Source organism: Hyperoodon ampullatus, assembly GCF_949752795.1.
Source record: "Hyperoodon ampullatus genome assembly, chromosome: 17".
NCBI lineage: Eukaryota > Metazoa > Chordata > Mammalia > Artiodactyla > Ziphiidae > Hyperoodon > Hyperoodon ampullatus.
Genome location: NC_136930.1, coordinates 30,291,646 through 30,311,918, shown reverse-complemented (window position 1 = coordinate 30,311,918; position 20,273 = coordinate 30,291,646).

Genomic DNA, 20,273 nt, shown 5'->3' with positions numbered 1-20,273 from the left:
TTTCCATACTAGGCATTGGTATACAAAGAAGAGTTAGGGTCCCTGCCTTTAGCTATCCCACATTCCAGTTTAATACACAGGCATTAATAGGATTAATTATAACATTAATTATTAATTTGTGTCATTAAAATATGCATCAAGTACATTGTCAGCACAGAAGAGGTTTTCTTAACCAAAGCGGGGAGGAGGTATTGATTTAGGGCTTATGTAAAGGTAGCCAAACTGTAAGGTTAAGACCTACAGATGCAAAGTCTGCCCAAGACTTCTGATCCCAACTGCAAGGAGTTGGGGGTTCAACTACAAAGTTAGAGGAAAGAGCCAGTACAAAATCATTTCCATTTCTGACACCAATTACAAGTTTGGGAATTTCTCAAAACAACACTTGGTAATTCACTAAGCAAACTAATAGAATTTATAAAATTTATTGTACTCATGATACAATAAATAAGTTACATTTACTATAAAGAAAAGTTACATTAAAATCAGCCAAGGGAGAAGATGCATAGGGCAGAGCCTGGAAAGATTTAAAATGTGAAGCTTCTATTGTCCTCAGAACAAGTTACATATGCAGCATTGATGTGTAACAATACCCATCATAGCATATTGCCACATCAGGAAGTTCATCAAAGCTTTGGCATCCAGAGCTATTGTAGGGCATGATTAATTGGTTGAACTCAGTTTATAGGTAAGCTAATACCCTGTGACCCAAAGTCCCCACCCTAAAGCATGTGGAGGACCTTTCTAGCTTGGCCAGCCCATACCCTAATACTGCTAGGTAGAGCTGGCCCCACTCCAAGTCTCATTATCATAAACTCTCAGATACGATCTCAGGGATTGACAATGAATAACAAAGACACTTCTAATACTAGGGAAACTTAGAGGTTACCCTTCATGAACTCTCTTTGGGCAAGGGCAAATTCCTTACTACATAGGTCTGATTCTGAAACCATTTAACTCAGAGTGGAACTTGAACCCCTGTGCCGGGACTCAAACCCAGCCTAAACCCAGACTGGGACTTGAACCCAGTCTTTTAACTGATATCATACACCTGGTCTCAGGACTTAATGAAGCTCAGGTTCTTGATGTCTCATTGCAGGAATAATTTGGTGAGACAAAGTGATAGGTAAGAAGTGGATTTATTTAGAGAGAAACACACTCCACAGACAGAGTGCGGGCCATCTCAGAAGGCAAGAGCAGCATCAGGGTATGGGGTTGTCAGCTTTTATAGGGGTGGGTAACGTCATAGGCTAATTAGTGGGAGGAGTATTCCAGCCATTTTCGGAGAGGGGTGGGGATTTCCAGGAATTGGGCCACCACCCACTTTTTGACCTTTATAGTTGGCCTTGGAACTGTCCTGGTGCCTGTGGGTGTGTCATTTAGCTTGCTGATGTATTACAATGAGCGTATACTGAGGCTCAAGGTCTAATGGAAGTCAACTCGTCTGCCTTCTTGGACCTATTTGATTCTAGTCAGTTTATGTTATGTCCTATGGCTATGTCATTCTTTTAAAGGTTGTGCCCTGCCCCCTTCTCTTCTGTGTCAGTTCCCCAGAAGCAACTGAGACTGAGATGGTAATTCAGTTAAGAGTGATTTCTTAAAGTAATGCTCCCAGAGGGAATGAGAAATGGAGTGAGGGAAGGAAGAGAGAAGGGGAAAGATCCAAAGAAGGAAGTGATTAAGGCCAAATATTAGACTCGAACTGACTGTGGTAGCAAGAGTCTCTAGAGAAACACTGCACAATAGAAATATAATGTAAATCACATATGTCTGAAATTTAGAACAACTTTTATTTTAGACTAGGAGCTTCTCTTCTCATATGTGCTAAAAATATGACTTGCCCCTAGCTTAGGAATAAATAAAAATAAGAGTATGATCAGAAACCTCTCCTTAACTCTTGGGAGACTTTGAAGATTCCATTGCTAAGTTATTAGCTGTCCAGCAAAGATTCTTAGACAATCAGTCTGGAATTTCTTGGTCAACATTAGTGAAGTAATTTGCATGATAAGACCCCATGTCTGTCTCCTTAAGGGAAAGTGACAGCATGAAACAATCATTTCTTTTCTTTTGCTAATAACCTCCTTGTCCCTCCTCTTTGTTATAAAAGCCTTCCATTCTGTACAGTTCCTCGAAGCACCTCTCTATTTACTAGATGCTTGATTCATGAATTAATTATTGAATAAAGCCAATTAGATCTTCATATTTACTTGGTTGAGTAGATGAAAATCCAATTAACTATCAAGTTAAGAAGAAAAAAAGGGAATTTTATTCAAACCAAACTAAAGATTATAACCCTGGAAGCAGATTCTCAGAAAGCTCTGAGAATTGTTCCGCCTGTTAGAAGTTGAAGGCATAGTCATATACATTTTTGAGAGAAAGGATCCTCCATCAAAATTACATATTGATATTTTACATAAAGGTCGCCAAAGATGCATAGTCCGAGTAAGCTCGTACAAAGTGAGCAGCAAGTCATCATGACCTCCAACATAGCTGGAAAAGAACAATATTCTTCTAAGAAATTACATTGTTAGCATCAGAAGAAAAAAAGAATATCTTTACAGTTGAGCAGGCATTCCTATCTTTGAGGAGCTCTGATTAATATGTAATGCAGATACACACTACACATCTGGGAGGGAGAAGGCACAAACAAACACCCAGAAAGAATTTTATGTTTAATTTTTTTCTTGTCCTCCCTTAAAATAGAAATTTTATTTCATCAGTTGAATTTTGTTTTTTAATACTTGTAACAAAATTTTCTAGTACACAGATCAAAAATATTAATGTGATATTTTACATTTTTTTGGTACTGCCTTGAAATCTGATGTGTATTTTACACTTAAAGCACATTAAAATTCAAATTAGCCATATGTCAGTTACCCAATAGTCATGTGTGTTTAGTGGCTACCATGTTGAACATTGCATTATAGAATAATAGATATCTAGTAGTAATTTAGTATAGATTACTAGAGTATAAATTCCCCCTCAGAGTTTGTCCTACCTGGAGGCAAGTGAGCTGTCTTTTCACAGCAGTCAGTCATAGACTATGAATGATGTAAGCTCCCAAGCACCTCCAGCTCCCTATTGCCCAATACCAGTGTTTTAAAGAAAGTTGCAAGTACAGATAGAAGCAGAGCAAACAGAGCTGTAAGATTTATACAAAGAACCAGAAACCTGGATGGAACACTACATATCTAACATAGGGGTTCATCATGAAAACATAGATGTTTGAATTGGTCTTGAGGAAAAGCAGATAGAAGGAGCAGAGGGAAAGAACTATTGTTAGACTAAGAACGCACATCAAAAAAATCATTGAAGCTAGTGGTCAGCACAGAGACCTTCAAATATTTCAAGTATAGGTGAAGGTTAATGCATAAGGAGGAAATAACACAAATGAATGCTGCTTATTTGAGTAGAGGTCAAACTCTTATGTCTTGCAAATCATTGGAAAAAGTATAGATATAATACTGAAGCTAAAAGGGGTCATTAAAGGATGTTAAGGAGGAAAATTATTGAGCAATAATATTAATAATCATACAGACACCAGATATTTATTATAGATATATTTAATTGCCCAAACAGGCATACGACATTTAAGTACACCTCTTCTTTGATTTGGTAGCATAATCTTAAAGAGGAACAGTTGTAAATGGTCTCAGTCTGGCTTTCACAGTTAATTACAGTGAAATACCACATCTGCTATGTTGCCTTTGACTGCAACTAAGGAGATGTACTTTATATGTGTCATTCATTAAGAAAAATGTATAACCTCTGATAAGAGAACCTTTAAGGTAAAGTGACCCCATGGTGGTTAATTTGGCTCTAGTTCAATTCTGTTAAACCAGTTTACCAGAATCCAATTTTCCAAATTTACAATTTTCCAAATTTACAATTTTCACAATTATTAGTAAGGTTTGGAGGAAATTATATAAGATGAAATAGACTTAACAACTTTTGGAAAATGTACTATTTCTTCTTCCTTTCCTTGTCCTCAGTATATGCATTTTTACTTAGGTCAGTGAACAGGGTCAAATTGGAATAGTTAACAATATATATTTTCTTCATTTGGTAAATAAAATGTAAGTAACAGGATTTCTGATGTTTTGCATGAGAAACCATGAAATCTTGACATATATCAATTTGAACTTCAAAGAAACAAGATCCTCTCCTCTTGCTTTTCCTTTCCACTTTCCCTACTCAACATCTTTTTTTTTTTCAAAAGAGACTGAATTGGAAGACACTGGTGAACTTATAGTTTTAAAATATTTTTTAAAGCTTTTTGCAATGTCTTTGGCATATACAAGTGTAATATCTTCCCTTATGACATAGGAAACGTGCAGTATTTTAACCTCTGTTTCATTCTAATTTACCTTTGGAGACCTCAAATGTTTTAATGATTTGGGGTAGAGAGTGGGGACTTGTTAGAGTGGGGGCAGGTTGAAGTGGGTGGGTTGTGGTTGTAAAATCAATTGGGATTCTTAGTATCATTCACATGAGAAGTAACAAGGGTCTGAATGAAGGTGGTTGCAGTGAAATTTGGAGAAGAGTGGGTGGGTGTGAAAGATATCTAGAAATTAGAATCAATGGAAGGATTTAGTGAAGGAGTTGTATGAGTTTCAGAATTGTGTTTCTTGGTGGATACAGTTCCACTCATAGAATAAAGAACATAAAGAGAAAAGGATGAAGAAAAAGATGTATGTGTAAGGAATATAATAAAGGAGGCAACTTTGATTGCTGAATTTGAGATATTCACTCATTCAGCAAATATTTATTCAACTCCTGCTCTCTGTCAGGCACTGCGATAGAGCATGAGGGTACACTAGTGAAAAATATCAATGACACATCTATGCCCTCTGAGAAAGTACATGGGCTATCTCAATGTGGATGTCTATTACACAGTTGTATAAAGAAGGCTAGACCACTCCGGAATATAGAAAACAGACTTAGGTTGGAAATAACAAATTAAGAAGTATTTTTTATAGATGAGCATAATCAGAGAGAATACATGGCTCCAAAGATCAAGCTGTTGGGCACACCAGTATAGAGATGAACTACAGAAAACGACTCCTTAAAAACACAGAAATGAAATTCACTTTGTCAAAATTGTAAGTTAAATTTTCATTCTAACAACAATTCATTACAATAGAGATTTTAAAGAACTTTTATATATTTATTTATATTTTTTTATAAACTTGGCCCTCTGTATCCACCGACTTCAAGTTGCAGATTCAACCAACCCTGGATGGAAATTGGAGAATGGAAATTTAGGGGTGCAAAACCAGGAGTAGGGACAGACAACTATATTTAGCTTTCCTCAGTTAACCTCAGTTGCACAGAATTGAATAAAACACAATCCAGATCTATGGCACTCTTATGACTGATTCATGCAGTTTGCTTCCTTATATATTAGTTTGTCAATTAGTTTTAAAAACAATCTAATCCACAAAATTGAGAGCATGGAGATAATTTCCATCTTATTAGATAATCCCTTCATTCAACCTTTTCATATTTCCTCCCACCTATAGTAAGCATTATTTTGGAGTCTGTGCTCATCATTATATCTACAGGCATATCTTGGAAATATTGGGGTTTGGTTCCAGACCACTGCAATAAAGGGAATATCACCATAAATTGAGTCCCATGAGTTTTCTAATTTCTCAGTGCATATGAAAGTTATGTTAACACTATGCTGTTCTCTAAGTGTGCAGTAGAATTACATCTAAAAAAACAATGTACATATCTTAATTTAAAAATACTTTATTGCTAAGAAATTCTAACCATCATCTGAGCCTTCAGTGAATCGTAATATTTTTGTAATAGAAACATCAATGGTAGCCCATCGCAGATCACCATAACAAATATAATAATAATAAAAAGTCTGAAATATTGTGAGAATTACCGAAATGTAGACATAGAGACATGAAGTGAGCAAATGTTGTTGGAAAAATACACTGACAGACTTGTTAATTGCAGGTTTGTCACAAACCTTCAATTTGTAAAAAAAAAAAAACAAAAAACAAAAACCACCATGACCACCAACAAAAAACCCCACAGTATTTGTAAAGTACAGTAAAACAAAGTTCAGTAAAACAAGGTAGGCCCATATATGTTTTCCTGGAAAGTACAGGTGTATTATAAGAATATTTAAAAAAACAATATTTGTTATTTTAATTGCTTTTAAATATAGAAATTTAAATGTATAAATTGTTTTAGTTGCTTTTAAATTTATAAAAGGATATGTTTTAATATAACTTTCTGGGGACTTTAAAAATATCTAATACCACTGACTCATCCCTACTGTTGAGTTTGTTGTAATTTATACATTTTAACTGCTATATATTTCATTATATGAATATAATCATTTATTACATATATGACATTTTGGTGGTTTCAAGGATTTGACATTTGTGAGTACTGCTGTCATTGAATTTCTTGTCTATCTCTCCTCATTTCTCGGGCTGGTTCTGAGCAAAATTTCTCACTTATGCATGTGTGGCTGAACCACACTGAATCCACTTTGTCAGCTCCATCTTAAGCTGCAGTCCTAAACTCTTCCCTTTCTGCATGACTGAGCTTTAGCCTACTCACAAGGAATGCACCCAAACCAGATAAGTTCCCTAACAACTTTTACCCTTGCTCTCATCTGATATTAAAACTGGGAGAATACCTTTTGCTCATGAGATGGTTAATGGTCCACAAGGAATACTGGTCATGAGACCCCCAGTTTCCATCTGTGCAGACGTGCTTCTCCCTTAGTAGTAAGATTCTGTCTTTAGATTTGGCCCCTTTAAATCCCCTTATACTTCTTTCAGCAGCACAAGAGTGCGGCTGCAAATGTCTCTGGATCCTCTGCTGATCCTGCCTGTGTGTAAGTTACACACAATAAACTTTATAATTACACTTTATGGAGTTGCCTGCTTCGTTTTTCAGTCTCAAAGTTCCATCCCAATTTGGAGCGTGTTATCCAATATTTCTGCCACCCAACAATGCATTAGGTGCAAATGCTTGACCAAAGCGTATGACTTTTCAACTATGTTGTGAAAAGATTGAACCGATTTTAAATCCCTTCAGATATATAGAAATCAGATCCATATAATTTCAACTTTGGTAGTGTCAAATATTTTAATTTTATAATATAGTATTAATAATATTGATACGGTGTTGCAAATATTTTCTCTCAGTCTCTGTTCTTAAATTTTCTTATCATCTTTGAGACTTGAACAAAATTCACTAGTTTCAATACAGACAACTTAATATTTTTTAGTCAATACAATTTACATTTATTTTATATATATATTGGAATATAATTGCTTTACAATGTTGTGTTAATTTGTGCTGTATAACAAAGTGAATCAGCTATATGTGCACATATATCCCCATATCCCCTCCCTCTTATGCCTTCCTCCCACCCTCCTTATCCCACCCCTCTAGGTGGTCACAAAGAACCGAGCTGATCTCCCTGTGCGATGCAGCTGCTTCCCACTGCAATCTATTTCACATTTGATAGTGTATATATGTCAATGCTACTCTCTCACTTTGTCCCAGATTCCCCTCCAGCACCCATATTCTCAAGTCAATTCTTTATGCCTGTATCTTTATTCCTGTCCTGACCCTAAATTCATCAGACCCATTTTATTCCTTTTTAAGATTCCATATATATGTGTTAGAATACAGTATTTGTTTTTCTCTTTCTCACTTACTTCACTCTGCATGACAGACTCTAAGTCCATCCACCCTACTACAAGTAACTTAATTTTATTTCTTTTTATGGCTGAGTAATATTCCATTGTATATATGCACCACATCTCTTTATCCATTCATTTGTCAATGGACATTTATGTTGCTTCCATGTCCTGGCTATTGTAATAGTGCTGCAATGAACATTGTGGTGCACGACTCTTTTTGAATTATGGTATTCTCAGGGTATATGCCCAGTAGTGGGATTGCTGTGTCATATGGTAGTTCTGTTTTTAATTTTTAAAGGAACCTACATACTGTTCTCCATAGTGGCTGTATCAATTTACATTCCCACCAACAGTGCAAGAGGGTTTCCTTTTCTCCACACCCTCTTCAGCATTTATTGTTTGTAGATATTTTGATGATGGCCATTCTGACTGGTGTGAGGTGATACCTCATTGTGGTTTTGATTTGCATTTTTCTAATGATTGGTGAACCTGAGCGTTTTTTCACGTTTGTTTGCAGTCTGTATATTTTCTTTGGAGAAATGTCTATTTAGGTCTTCTGCCCATTTTTGAATTGGGTTGTTCGTTTTCTTGATATTGAGCTTCATGACCTGCTTGTATATTTTGAAATAAATCCTTTGTCAGTTGCTTCGTTTGCAAATATTTTCTCGCATTCTGAGAGTTGTCTTTTCATCTGGATTATGCTTTCCTTTGCTGTGCAAAAGCTTTTAAGTTTCATTAGCCCCCCCCCTTTTTTTTTTCTGTTACTCTAGGAGGTGGGTCAAAAAGGATCTTGCTGTGATTTATGTCATAGACTCTTCTGCCTCTGTTTTCCTCTAAGAGTTTTAGGGTGTCTGGCCTTATATTTAGGTCTTTAATCCATTTTGAGTTTATTTTTGTGTATGGTCTTAGGGAGTGTTCTAATTTCATTCTTTTACATGGAGCTGTCCAGTTTTCCCAGCACCACTTATTGAAGAGGCTGTGTTTTCTCCATTGTATATACTTGCTCCTTTTGTCAAAGATAAGGTGACCATATGTATGTATATGATTTTATCTCTCTCTGGGCTTGCTATACTGTTCCATTGATCTATATTTCTGTTTTTGTACTAGTACCATACTGTCTTGATTACTGTAGCTTTGTAGTGTAGTCTGAAGTCAGGGAACCTGATTCCACCAGCTCCATTTTTCTTTCTCAAGATTGCCTTGGCTATTTGGACTCTTTTTGTTTCCACACAAATTGTGCAAATGTTTCATCTAGTTCTGAGAAATACCCTTGGTATTTTGGTAGGGATTGCATTGAATCTGTAGATTACTTTGGGTAGTATAGTCATTTACACAATGTTGGTATTTCTAATCAAAGAACATGGTATATCTCTCTATCTGTTTGTATCAGCTTTGATTTCTTTCATCAGTGTCTTATACTTTTCTGCATACAGGTCTTTTGTCTCCGTAGGTACGTTTATTCCTAGGTATTTTATTCTTTTTGTTGCAATGGTAAATGGGAGTGTTTTCTTAATTTCTCTTTCAGAATTTTCATTGTTAGTGTATAGGGATGCAAGAGATTTCTGTGCATTAAATTTTTATCCTGTGACTTTGCTAAATTCATTGATTAGATTTAGTAATTTTCTGGTAGCATTTTTAGGATTCTGTATGTATAAGATTATGTCATCTGCAAACTGTGGCAGTTTTACTTGTTCTTTTCCTCTTCTGATTCCTTTTTTTTCCTCTGGTTGCTGTGGTTAAAACTTCTAAAGCTATGTTGAATAATAGCAGTGAGAGTGGACATCTTTGTCTTATTCCTGATCTTAGAGGAAATGTTTTCAGGTTTTCACCATCGAGAATGATATTAGCTGTGGGTTTTTCATATATGGCCTTTACTCTATTGAGGTAGCTTCCCTCTATGCCCACTTTCTGGAGAGTTTTTATTATAAATCATGTTGAATTTTGTCAAAAGCTTTTCCTGCATCTATTGAGAAGATATTATTGTTGTTATCATTCATTTTGTTAATATGGTGGATCATATTGATTGATTTGCATATATTGGAGAATCCTTGCATTGCTGGGATAAAACCCACTTGATCATGGTGTATATCCTTTTAATGTGCGGAGAGATTCTCTTTGCTAGTATTCTGTTGAAGATTTTCATCTATGTTCATCAATGATACAATCCTGTAGTTTTTTGTGACACATTTGTCTGGTGTTGGTATCAGGGTGATGGTGTCCTCATAGAATGAGTTTGGGAGTGTTCCTTCCTCCAGTTTTTTGGAAGAGTTTGAGAAGGATGGGTGTTAGGTCTTCTCTAAATGTTTGATAGAATTCACCTGTGAAGCCATCTGGTCCTGGACTTTTCTTTGTAGGAAGATTTTTAATCAAAGTTTCAATTTCATTACTTGTAATTGGTCTGTTCATTTTTTGTATTTCTTCCTGGTTCAGTCTTGGAAGGTTATACCTTTCTAGGAATTTGCCCATTTCTTCCAGGTTGTCCATTTAATTGGTATAGTGTTGCTTGTAGTAGTTTCTGAGGATGCTTTGTATCTCTGTGGTGCCTACTGTAACTGCTTTTTCATTTCTTATTTTATTGATTTGTGTACTCTTCCTCTTTTTCTTGATCAGTCTGGCTAATGGTTTATCAATTTTGTTTTTCTAAGGGAACCTGCTTTTAGTTTTATTGTTCTTTTCTATTGTTTTCTTTGTTTCTGTTTCATTATTTCTGCTCTGACATTTATGATTTCTTTCCATCTACTAACTTTGGGTTTTGTTTGTTCTTCTTTCTCTAGTTCCTTTAGGTATAAGGTTAGATTGTTTATTTGGGATTTTTCTTGTTTCTTGAGGTAGGCTTGTATAACTATAATCTTCCTGCTTAAGACTGCTTTTGTGGGCTTCCCTGGTGGCACAGTGGTTGAGAGTCTGCCTGCTGATGCAGGGGACACGGGTTCGTGCCCCGGTCCGGGAGGATCCCACATGCTGCAGAGTGGCTGGTTCCACGAGCCATGGCTGCAGGGCCTGCGTGTCTGGAGCCTGTGCTCTGCAATGGGAGAGTCCACAGAAGTGAGAGGCCCACGTACTGCAAAAAAATAAAATAAAATAAAATAAAAAATAAAACAACAACAACAACAAAAACTGCTTTTGCTGCATCCCATAGGTCTTAGATTGTTGTGTTTTCACTGTCACTTGTTTCTAGGTATTTTTTGATTTCCTCTTTGATTTCTTCAGTGATCTCCTGGTTATTTAGAAACATATATTTTAGCCTCCATGTGTTTGTGTTTTTTATGCTGTTTTCCCTGTAATTCACTTCTAATCTCATAGCATTGTGGTCAGAAAAGATGCTGGGTATCATTTCAATTTTCTTAAATTTACTGAGGCTTGGTTTGTGACCCAAGATGTGATCTATCCTGTAGAATGATCTATGCGCACCTGAGAAGAAAATGTATTTTGCTGTTTTGGTATGTAATGTCCTATAAATATCAATTAAATCTATCTGGTGTATTGTGTCATTTAAAGTTTGTGTTTCCTTATAAGTTTTCAAATTGGATGATCTGTCCATTGATGTAAGTGAGGTGTTAAAGTCCCCCACTATTATTGTGTTAGTGTCAATTTCCTCTTTTATAGCTGTTAGCAGTTGCCTTATGTATTGTGGTGCTCCTATGTTGGGTGCATATATATTTACAATTGTTATATCTTCTTCTTTGATTGATCCCTTGATCATTATGCAGTGTCCTTCCTTGTCTCTTGTAGCATTCTTTATTTTAAAGTCTGTTTTATCTAATATGAGTATTGCTACTCCAGCTTTGTTTTGATTTCCATTTGCATGGAATATCTTTTTCTATCCCCTCACTTTCAGTCTATATGTGTCCCTAAGTCTGAAGTGGGTCTCTCATAGACAGCATATATATGGATCTTGTTTTTGTATCCATTCAGCAATCCTGTGTCTTTTGGTTGGATCATTTAATCCATTCATGGTTAAGGTATTTATAAATATGTATGTCCCTATGAGCATTTTCTTAATTGTTTTCAGTTTGTTTTTGTAGGTCCTTTTCTTCTCTTGTGTTTCCCACTTAGAGAACTTCCTTTAGCATTTGTTGTAGAGCTGGTTTGCTGTTGCTGAATCCTCTTAGCTTTTTCTTGTCTGTAAAGCTTTTGATTTCTCCATCGAATCTGAATGAGATCCTTGCTGGGTAGAGTAATCTTTGTTGAAGTTTCTTCCGTTTCATCACTTTAAGCATATCATGCCCCTCCCTTCGGACTTGTAGAGTTTCTGCTGAGAAATCAGCTGTTAACCTTATGGGAGTTCCCTTGTATGTTATTTGTCATTTTTCCTTTGTTGCTTTCAATAATTTTTCTTTGTCTTTAATTTTTGCCAGTTTGATTACTATGTGTCTCACCATGTTTCTCCTTTGGTTTATCCTGTATGGGACTCACTGCCCTTCCTGGACTTGGGTGGCTATTTCCTTTCCCATGTTAGGGAAGTTTTTGACTATAATCTCTTCAAATATTTTCTGTGGTCCCTTCTCTCTCTCTTCTCCTTCTGGGACCCCTATAATGCAAATATTGTTGCATTTAATGTTGTCCCAGAGGTCTCTTAGGCTGTCTTCATTTATTTTCATTCTTTTTTCTTTATTCTGTTCCACAGCAGTGAATTCCACCATTCTGTCTTCCATGTCACTTATCTGTTCCTCTGTCTCAGTTATTCTGCTATTGATTCCTTCTAGTGTAGTTTTCATTTCAGTTATCACATTGTTCATCTCTGTTTATTTGTTCTTTAATTCTTCTACATCTTTGTTAAACATTGCTTGCATCTTCTTGATCTTTGCCTCCATTCTTTTTCCAAAGTCCTGGATCATCTTCGCTATCATTATTCTGAATTCTTTTTCTGGAAGGTTGCCTATCTCCACTTCATTTAGTTGTTTTTCTGGGTTTTTACCTTGTTCCTTCATCTGGTACATAGCCTTGTGCCTTTTCATCTTGTCTATCTTTCTATGAATGTGGTTTTTGTTCCACAAGCTGCAGGATTGTAGTTCTTCTTGCTTGGTTAGGTTGTTTATTTGAGATTTTTCTTGTTTCTTGAAGTAACATTGTATTGTTATAAACTTCCCTCTTAGAATTGCTTTTGCTGCAACACATAGGTTTTGGGTCATTGTGTTTTCATTGTCATTTTTCTCTTGGTATTTTTTGATTTCCTCTTTGAGTTCTTCAGTGATCTCTTTGTTATTTAGTAGCATATTGTTTAGCCTCTATGTGTGTGTATACTTTACAGTTTTTCTCCTGTAATAGAGATATAGTCTCACAGTGTTTTGGTCAGAAAATATACTTGATACAATTTCTATTTTCTTAAATTTACCAAGGCTTGATTTCTGACCCAAGAATTGATCTATCCTGGAGAGCACTTGAGAAGAATGTGTATTCTGTTGTTTTTGGATGGAATATCCTATAAATATCAATTAAGTCCATCTTGTTTATTGTGTCATTTAAATCTTCAGTTTCCTTTTTTATTTTCATTTTGGATGATCGGTCCATTTCTGAAAGTGTGGTGTTAAAGTTCCCTACTATGATTGTGTCACTGTCGATTTCCCCTTTTATGGCTCTTAACATTTGCCTTATGTATTAATGTTCTCCTATATTGCATGCATAAATATTTACAATTGTTATATCTTCTTCTTGGCTTCATCTTTTGATCATTATGCAGTATCCTTCTTTGTCTCTTGTTATAGTCTTTATTTTAAAGTCCATTTTGTGTGATATTGTAATTGCTACTACAGCTTTCTTTTGATTTCCACTTGCATGGAATACTTTTTTCTCTCCCCTCACTTTCAGTCTGTATGTGTCCCTAGGTCTGCAGTGGGTCTCTCATAGACAGCATATATAAGTGTCTTATTTTTGTATCCATTGAGCCAGTCTGAGTCTTGTGGTTAGAGCACTTCATCCATTTACATTTAAGGTAATTATCAATATGTGTGTTCCTATTACTTTTCCTAACTGTTTTGTTTTTGTTTTTTAGGTCTTTTCCTTCTCTTGTGTTTCCCACCCAGAGAAGTTCCTTTAGCATTTCTTTTAAAGTACTTTTGGTGGTGATGAATTCTCTTAACTTTTGCTTGTCTGGAAAGGTTTTAATTTCTCTGTTGTATCTGAATGAGATGCTTGTTGGGTAGAGTAATCTTAGTTTTAGTTTTTTCCATTTCATCACTTTAAGTATGTCTTGCCACTCCCTTCTGGCTTGCTGAAAGATCAGCTGTTAACCTTATGGGGATTCCCTTGTATGTTATTTGTTGCTTTTCCCTTGTTGCTTTTAATATTTTTTTCTTTTATTTAATTTTTTGATAGTTTGATTAATATGTGTCTTAGCATGTTACTCCTTCGATGTACCCTGTATGGGACTCTCTGCTCTTCCTGGAATTCATTGACTATTTGTTTTCCAATGCTAGGGAAGTTTTCAACTGCAATCTCTTCAAATATTTTCTCAGACCCTTTCTTTTTTCTCTTCTTCTTCTGGGAAGCCTGCAATTCAAATATTGGTGCATTTAATGATGTCCTAGAGGTCTCTGAGGCTGTTCTCAATTCTTTTTCTTCTTTTTTCTTTATTCTGTCCTGAAACAGTTATTTACACTATTCTGTCTTCCAACTCACTTATCCATTCTTCTTCCTCAGTTATTCTGCTATTGATTCCTTCTAGAGTATTTTTAAATTCATTTATTGTGTTGTTCATCATTGCTGTTTGCTCTTTGGTTCTTCTAGGTCCTTGTTAAACATTTCTTCTCTTCTCTCCATTCTTTTCTGAGATTTGGGGTCAACATTACTATCATTATTCTGAATTATTTTTCTGGTAGACTGCCTATTTCCTCTTCATTTGTTTGGCCTGGTGGGTTTTAACCTTGCTACTTCAAGTACTGCATATATCTTTGTCTTCTCATTTTGTTTAAATTACTGTGTTTGGGGTCTCCTTTTTGCAACTTGCATGTTTGAAGTTCCTCTTATTTCTCGTGTCTGTCCTCAATGGGTTAGTTTTGCTTAGTGGCTTGTGTAGGTTTCCTGGTGGAGGGCGACTGGTGTCTGTTTTCTGGTGGGTTGTTCTGGATATTGTCTCTCTGGTGGGTAAGACCATGTCAGGTGGTGTGTTTGGGGAGTCTCTGAATTTAGTATGATTTTAGGCTGCCTCCCTGCTAATGGGTGGGGTTGTGTTCCTGTCTTTCTATCTGTTTTGTATGGAGTATCAAGCAATGGAGCTTGCTGGTCGTTGGATGGAGCTGGGTCTTAGTGTTGAGATGGATATCTCTGGGATAGCACTCACTGATTAATATTACATGGGGCTGGGAGGTCTCTGGTGGCCCAAAGTCCTGGACTTAGCTCTCACACCTTGGAGGCTCAGGCCTGACACCTGGCCGGAGCACCAAGACCTCATCAGCTGCATGACACTAAAGAAAAGGAAGAGAAAACAAACAAACAAACAAAATAACAAAATAATTGAACAGACAGAACCCGAAAACAAATTGTAAAACAAAACTAAATATAAAAAATCACACAAAGAAACATACACACACACACTCACAAAAAGAGAAAAAAAAAAAAAGAAAATGAGCCATCAAACCAGTAAACAAACCCACCAATGAAAACAAGCACTAAAATGAAACTAAGATAAAGATAAAACCAAAAACAATTCAGACACAGAAAGCAAACCCTAAGCCTACAGTTTCTGTCAAAGTTTACTTCTTCTATTTTGGGAATGTTTGTTGTCTATTCAGGTATTCCACAGATGTAGGGTTTATCAAGCTGATTGCAGGGATTTAATCCACTACTCCTGAGGCTGCATGGAGAAATTTCCCTTTCTCTTCTTTGTTTGCACTGCTCCTGGGGTTCAGCTTTGGTTTTGGCCCTGCCTTTTTGTGTAGGCCACTGTCAGGTGTCTGTTCCCCATTGAGACAGGAGGGGGTTAAAACAGTGGCTTATTAGAGCTCACTTGCTCACTCAGGATGGGGAGAGAGAGGGGTACGACAGTAATAATTGGAATGTGGGATATGCCTGCAGCTGCAGAGGCTGGCATGATGTTGCAACAGCCTGAGGCACACCATGTATTCTCCTGGGGTAGTTAGCCATGGATCATGGGACCCTGGCAGTGAAGTGCTTCTCAGGCTGCTTGGGGGGGTGTGGGTAGTGACTTTGCTTGCACATATGATTCTTGGTGGCAAGGCAGCTGTGGTGGAGGTCCACACCTTCCTCTTGGGTCCAAGATGATAGCTGCAGCTCACACCTGTCTCTGGACCTCACTTAGGTGGTGCTCTGTCATCTGTGGGCACATAGAGCAGGAAGCCCTTCTCCTTGCACACCTCAAAAAAATGGTCTCTTGTCTCTCTGGCAGGTTCAGACTTTCCCCTGACTCCCTCTCAACAAGCTGTGATGCACTAGCCCGTTTCAGGCTGTCTTCATGCAGCCAAACTCTGTCCTCTCCCTGAGGTCTGACGTCCAAAGCCGAAGCCTCAGATCCCAGCCCCCACTCACCCTGGCAGGTGAGCAGACAAGTGACTCAGGCTGGTGAGTGCTGGTTACACTGATCCTCTGTGCAGGAATCTCTCTACTTTGCCCTCTGCCTCCCTGTTGTTGTGCTCTCCTCTGTGACTCCAAAGCTTCCACCCCCACCCCCACCAATCCCTGCCAGTGAAGGGGCTTCCTAGTGTGTGGAAACTTTTCTTCCTTCACAGTTCCATCCCAGAGCACAGGTCCCATTCCTATTCTTTTGTCTCTGTTTTTTTATTTTTTCTTTTTCCCTACCCAGGTACATGGGGGAGTTTCTTGTCTTTTGGGAAGTCTGAGGTCTTCTGCCAGTGTTCAGTAGAAGTTGTTCCACATGTAGATGTATTTTTGATGTATTTGTGGGGAGGAAGGTTATCTCCATGTCTTACTCATCTGCCATCTTTGAAGGTCTCTGACATAGAGTCACTTTTAAATTGAAAAATATATATGTCAAACATTCTCTCAAATATCCTCATATTACCTATGATATATGAAAAATATTACGTGTACTATAGCAGGAAAACTAGAATTAATCCTTCAAGAACATTGCTTCTTTTATAACATCACATAGTTCTTTTTTAAACAATTACAGTAAAGTCTTATGAACCACATAACCTCAGAAATTGACCGTTAACCTCAATAATAGCACACTGCTAGAGTCATCACATATAATCTTCAAAGTGAGCTTACATTACTGTTTTGATGCCCTTAAAATCAAATAATGAAGATGATCCAGATCTCCTAAGTAGGCAACATACTTTTTATTTATCAAAATATTCACAAACTGTGGTCACATTCATATTTTCTATTATTGCCTTTATTTGACTTATTGGAAGACCTCTTTAATATTCTGTAAAAAAATTTCACTCTGGGAAATGTATAATCTAAATAAGAAATGATATGGCACATGTGAGTATGATTTAGATTGAGATCATTAATTTAGGTATTTACCTATAAAAAACAGCCTAGTTTTCAACGTTTAATTCTTAGCACATAAAGGTCATGTTCAAAGTTTAAAATGTTTTATGGTTATGTTAGCAGGTTAAGGAAAATCTAAACATTATCTATTTAGAATCTCTGTAAGATAGAGGCAGACTCATTCACTCAAATGATGGTCAAAGTAGAAAAAAAAAAAAAAGTCCTGCTAACTCAAGAGAAAAGTTATAATATATACTTCCAAAAACACAGAGATGAAAGCAACACATAATAAATACAAGAATGCAATCATACAGTTTATTAATATCTTTAAAATAACAAATATACAGAGATCAAATATAAACCAAGCCCTCTGAATTGTCCGAAGGAGAAAATGCAAATATATCCATAACATATTAATTATAAAGATACCTTATTACAGATATAAACAAACTTCCTTTTCCCTAGCTCTTTTTGTGTCTGTTGTAAAGTTAAATATATAATGAACACAGCAGGGGAAAAAATGTGCCCTAATTTTCCATTCCTGAGAGAGAAGCAATCTATAATTTTTAAAATACTGATCAACTAATAAACATATATTACCCAAGAATCAAATTGTTGTGTTTCTCATAGTAGAAACAAATAGAAAATAAAAACACATTTCCTACTGTCCAAAAGCTTAAAGATTCGTGGAAGCACTTCATACTCTTTATGTTCTAATAAGGGCAAATGAGAAATAAAGATAATCATAACATAAGGTGTATATAGGTATACACACACCTTCTTCCCTATAATCAGTTGTATATATATATATATATATATATATATATATATATATATATATACATACACATACATATGGCAGGTAGATTAGGAATGTCCTCATGGAGAAAGTGGTACTTAAAATGAATCTTGAAAGACAGGCAAATTATTTTATAAGAAGGGGGTCAGGTTTTTTTTGGTTTTTTGTTTTAATATTGAGCTGCATGGGCTGTTTGTATATTTTGTAGATTAATCCCTCATTGGTTGCTTCACTTGCTAATGTTTTACTCCATTCTGAGGGTTGTCTTTTCATTTTGTGTATGGTTTCCTTTGCTGTGCAAAAATATTTAATTTAGTCCCATTTTTTTAATTTTTGTTTTTCTTTTTTTTTAATTTAAACATCTTTATTGGAGTATAATTGCCTTACAATGTTGTGTTAGCTTCTGCTGTATAACAAAGTGAATCAGCTATATGCTTACATATATCCCTATATCCACTGCCTCTTGCATCTCCCTCCCACACCCCCCATCCCACCCCTCTGGGTGAACACAAAGCTCTGAGCTGATCTCCCTGTGTTATGTGGCTGCTTCTCACTAGCTATCTATTTTACATTTGGTAGGGTATGTATGTCCATACCACTCTCTCACTTCATCCCAGCTTACCCTTCCCCCTCTGCATGTCCTCAAGCCCATTCTCTACATCTGTGTCTTTATTCCTGTCCTGGCCCTAGGTTCTTCAGAATCACTTTTTTTTTTTTTTAGATTCCATATATGTGTGTTATCATATGGTATATGTGCTTCTCTTTCTGATTTACTTCACTCTGTGTGACAGACTCGAGGTCCATCCACCTCACTACAAATAACTGAATTTTGTTTCAATTTATGGCTGAGCAATACTGCATTGTATATATGTGCCACATCTTTTTTATCCATTTATATGTCGATGGAGACTTAGGTAGCTTACTATCCTGACTATTGTAAATAGTGCTGCAATGAACATTGTGGTAAATGACTCTTTTTGAATTATGGTATTCTCAGAGTATATGCCTAGTAGTAGGTCATCTGTTAGTTCTGTTTTTAGTTTTTTAAGGAACCTCCATACTGTTCTCCATAGTGACTGTATCAATTTACACTCCCACCAACAGTGCAAAAATGTTCCCTTTTCTCCACACCCTCTCCAACAATAATTGTTTGTAGATTTTTTGATGATGGCCATTCTGACTGCTGTGAGGTGATGCCACACTGTAGTTTTGATTTGCATTTCTCTAATGATTAATGAAGCTGACCATTCTTTCATATGTTTGTTGGCAATCTGTATAGCTTCTTTGGAGAAATGTCTGTTTAGGTCTTCTGCCCAATTTTGGATTAGGTTGTTTTTCTTTTTTTTTTATACTGAGCTGCATGACCTGCTTGTATATTTTAGAGGTAAATCCTTTGTCAGTTGTTTGTTTGCAAATATTTTCTCCCATTCTGAAGGTTGTATTTTCATCTTGTTTATGTTTTCCTTTGCTGTGCAAAAGCTTTAAAGTTTCATTAGGTCCCATTTGTTTATTTTTACTTTTATTTCCATTTCTCTAGGAGGTGGGCCAAAAAGAATCTTGCTGTGATTTATATCATAGAGTGTTCTGCCTATGTTTTCATCTAAGAGTTTTAGAGTGCCTGGCCTTACATTTAGGTCTTTAATCCATTTTGAGTTTATTTTTATGTATGGTGTTAGGTAGGGTTCTAATTTCATTCTTTTATATGGAGCTATTCCGTTTTCCCAGCACCACTATTGAAGAGATTGTCTTTTCTCCATTGTATACTCTTGCCTCCTTTGTCAAAGATAAGGTGACCGTGAGCTTATCTCTGCACTTTCTATCCTTTTCCCTTGATCTATATTTCTGTTTTTGTGCCAGTACCATACTGTCTTGATTTCTGTAGCTTTGTAGTATAGTCTGAAGTCAGGGAGCCTGATTCCTCCAGCTGTTTTTCTTTCTCAAGATTGCTTTAGCTATTCGGGATCTTTTGTGTTTCCATACAAATTGTGCAATTTTTTTTCTAGTTGTGTGAAAAATGTCATTGGCAGTTTGATAGGGATTGCATTGAATCTGTAGTTTACTTTGGGTAATATAATCCCAAAGAGATATCCAAGAACATGGTATATCTCTCCATCTGTATCATCTTTAATTTCTTTCATCAGTGTCTTATAGTTTTCTGCATACAGGTATTTTGTCTCCTTATGTAGGTTTATTCCTAGGTATTTCATTCTTTTTGTTGCAATGATAAATGGAGTGTTTCCTTAATTTCCCTTTCAGAATTTTCATTGTTAGTGTACAGGAATGTAAGATTTCTGTGCATTAATTTTTCATCCAGCTGCTTTACCAAATTTATTGATTAGCTCTAGTAGATTTCTGGTAGCATCTTTAGTATTCTGTATGTG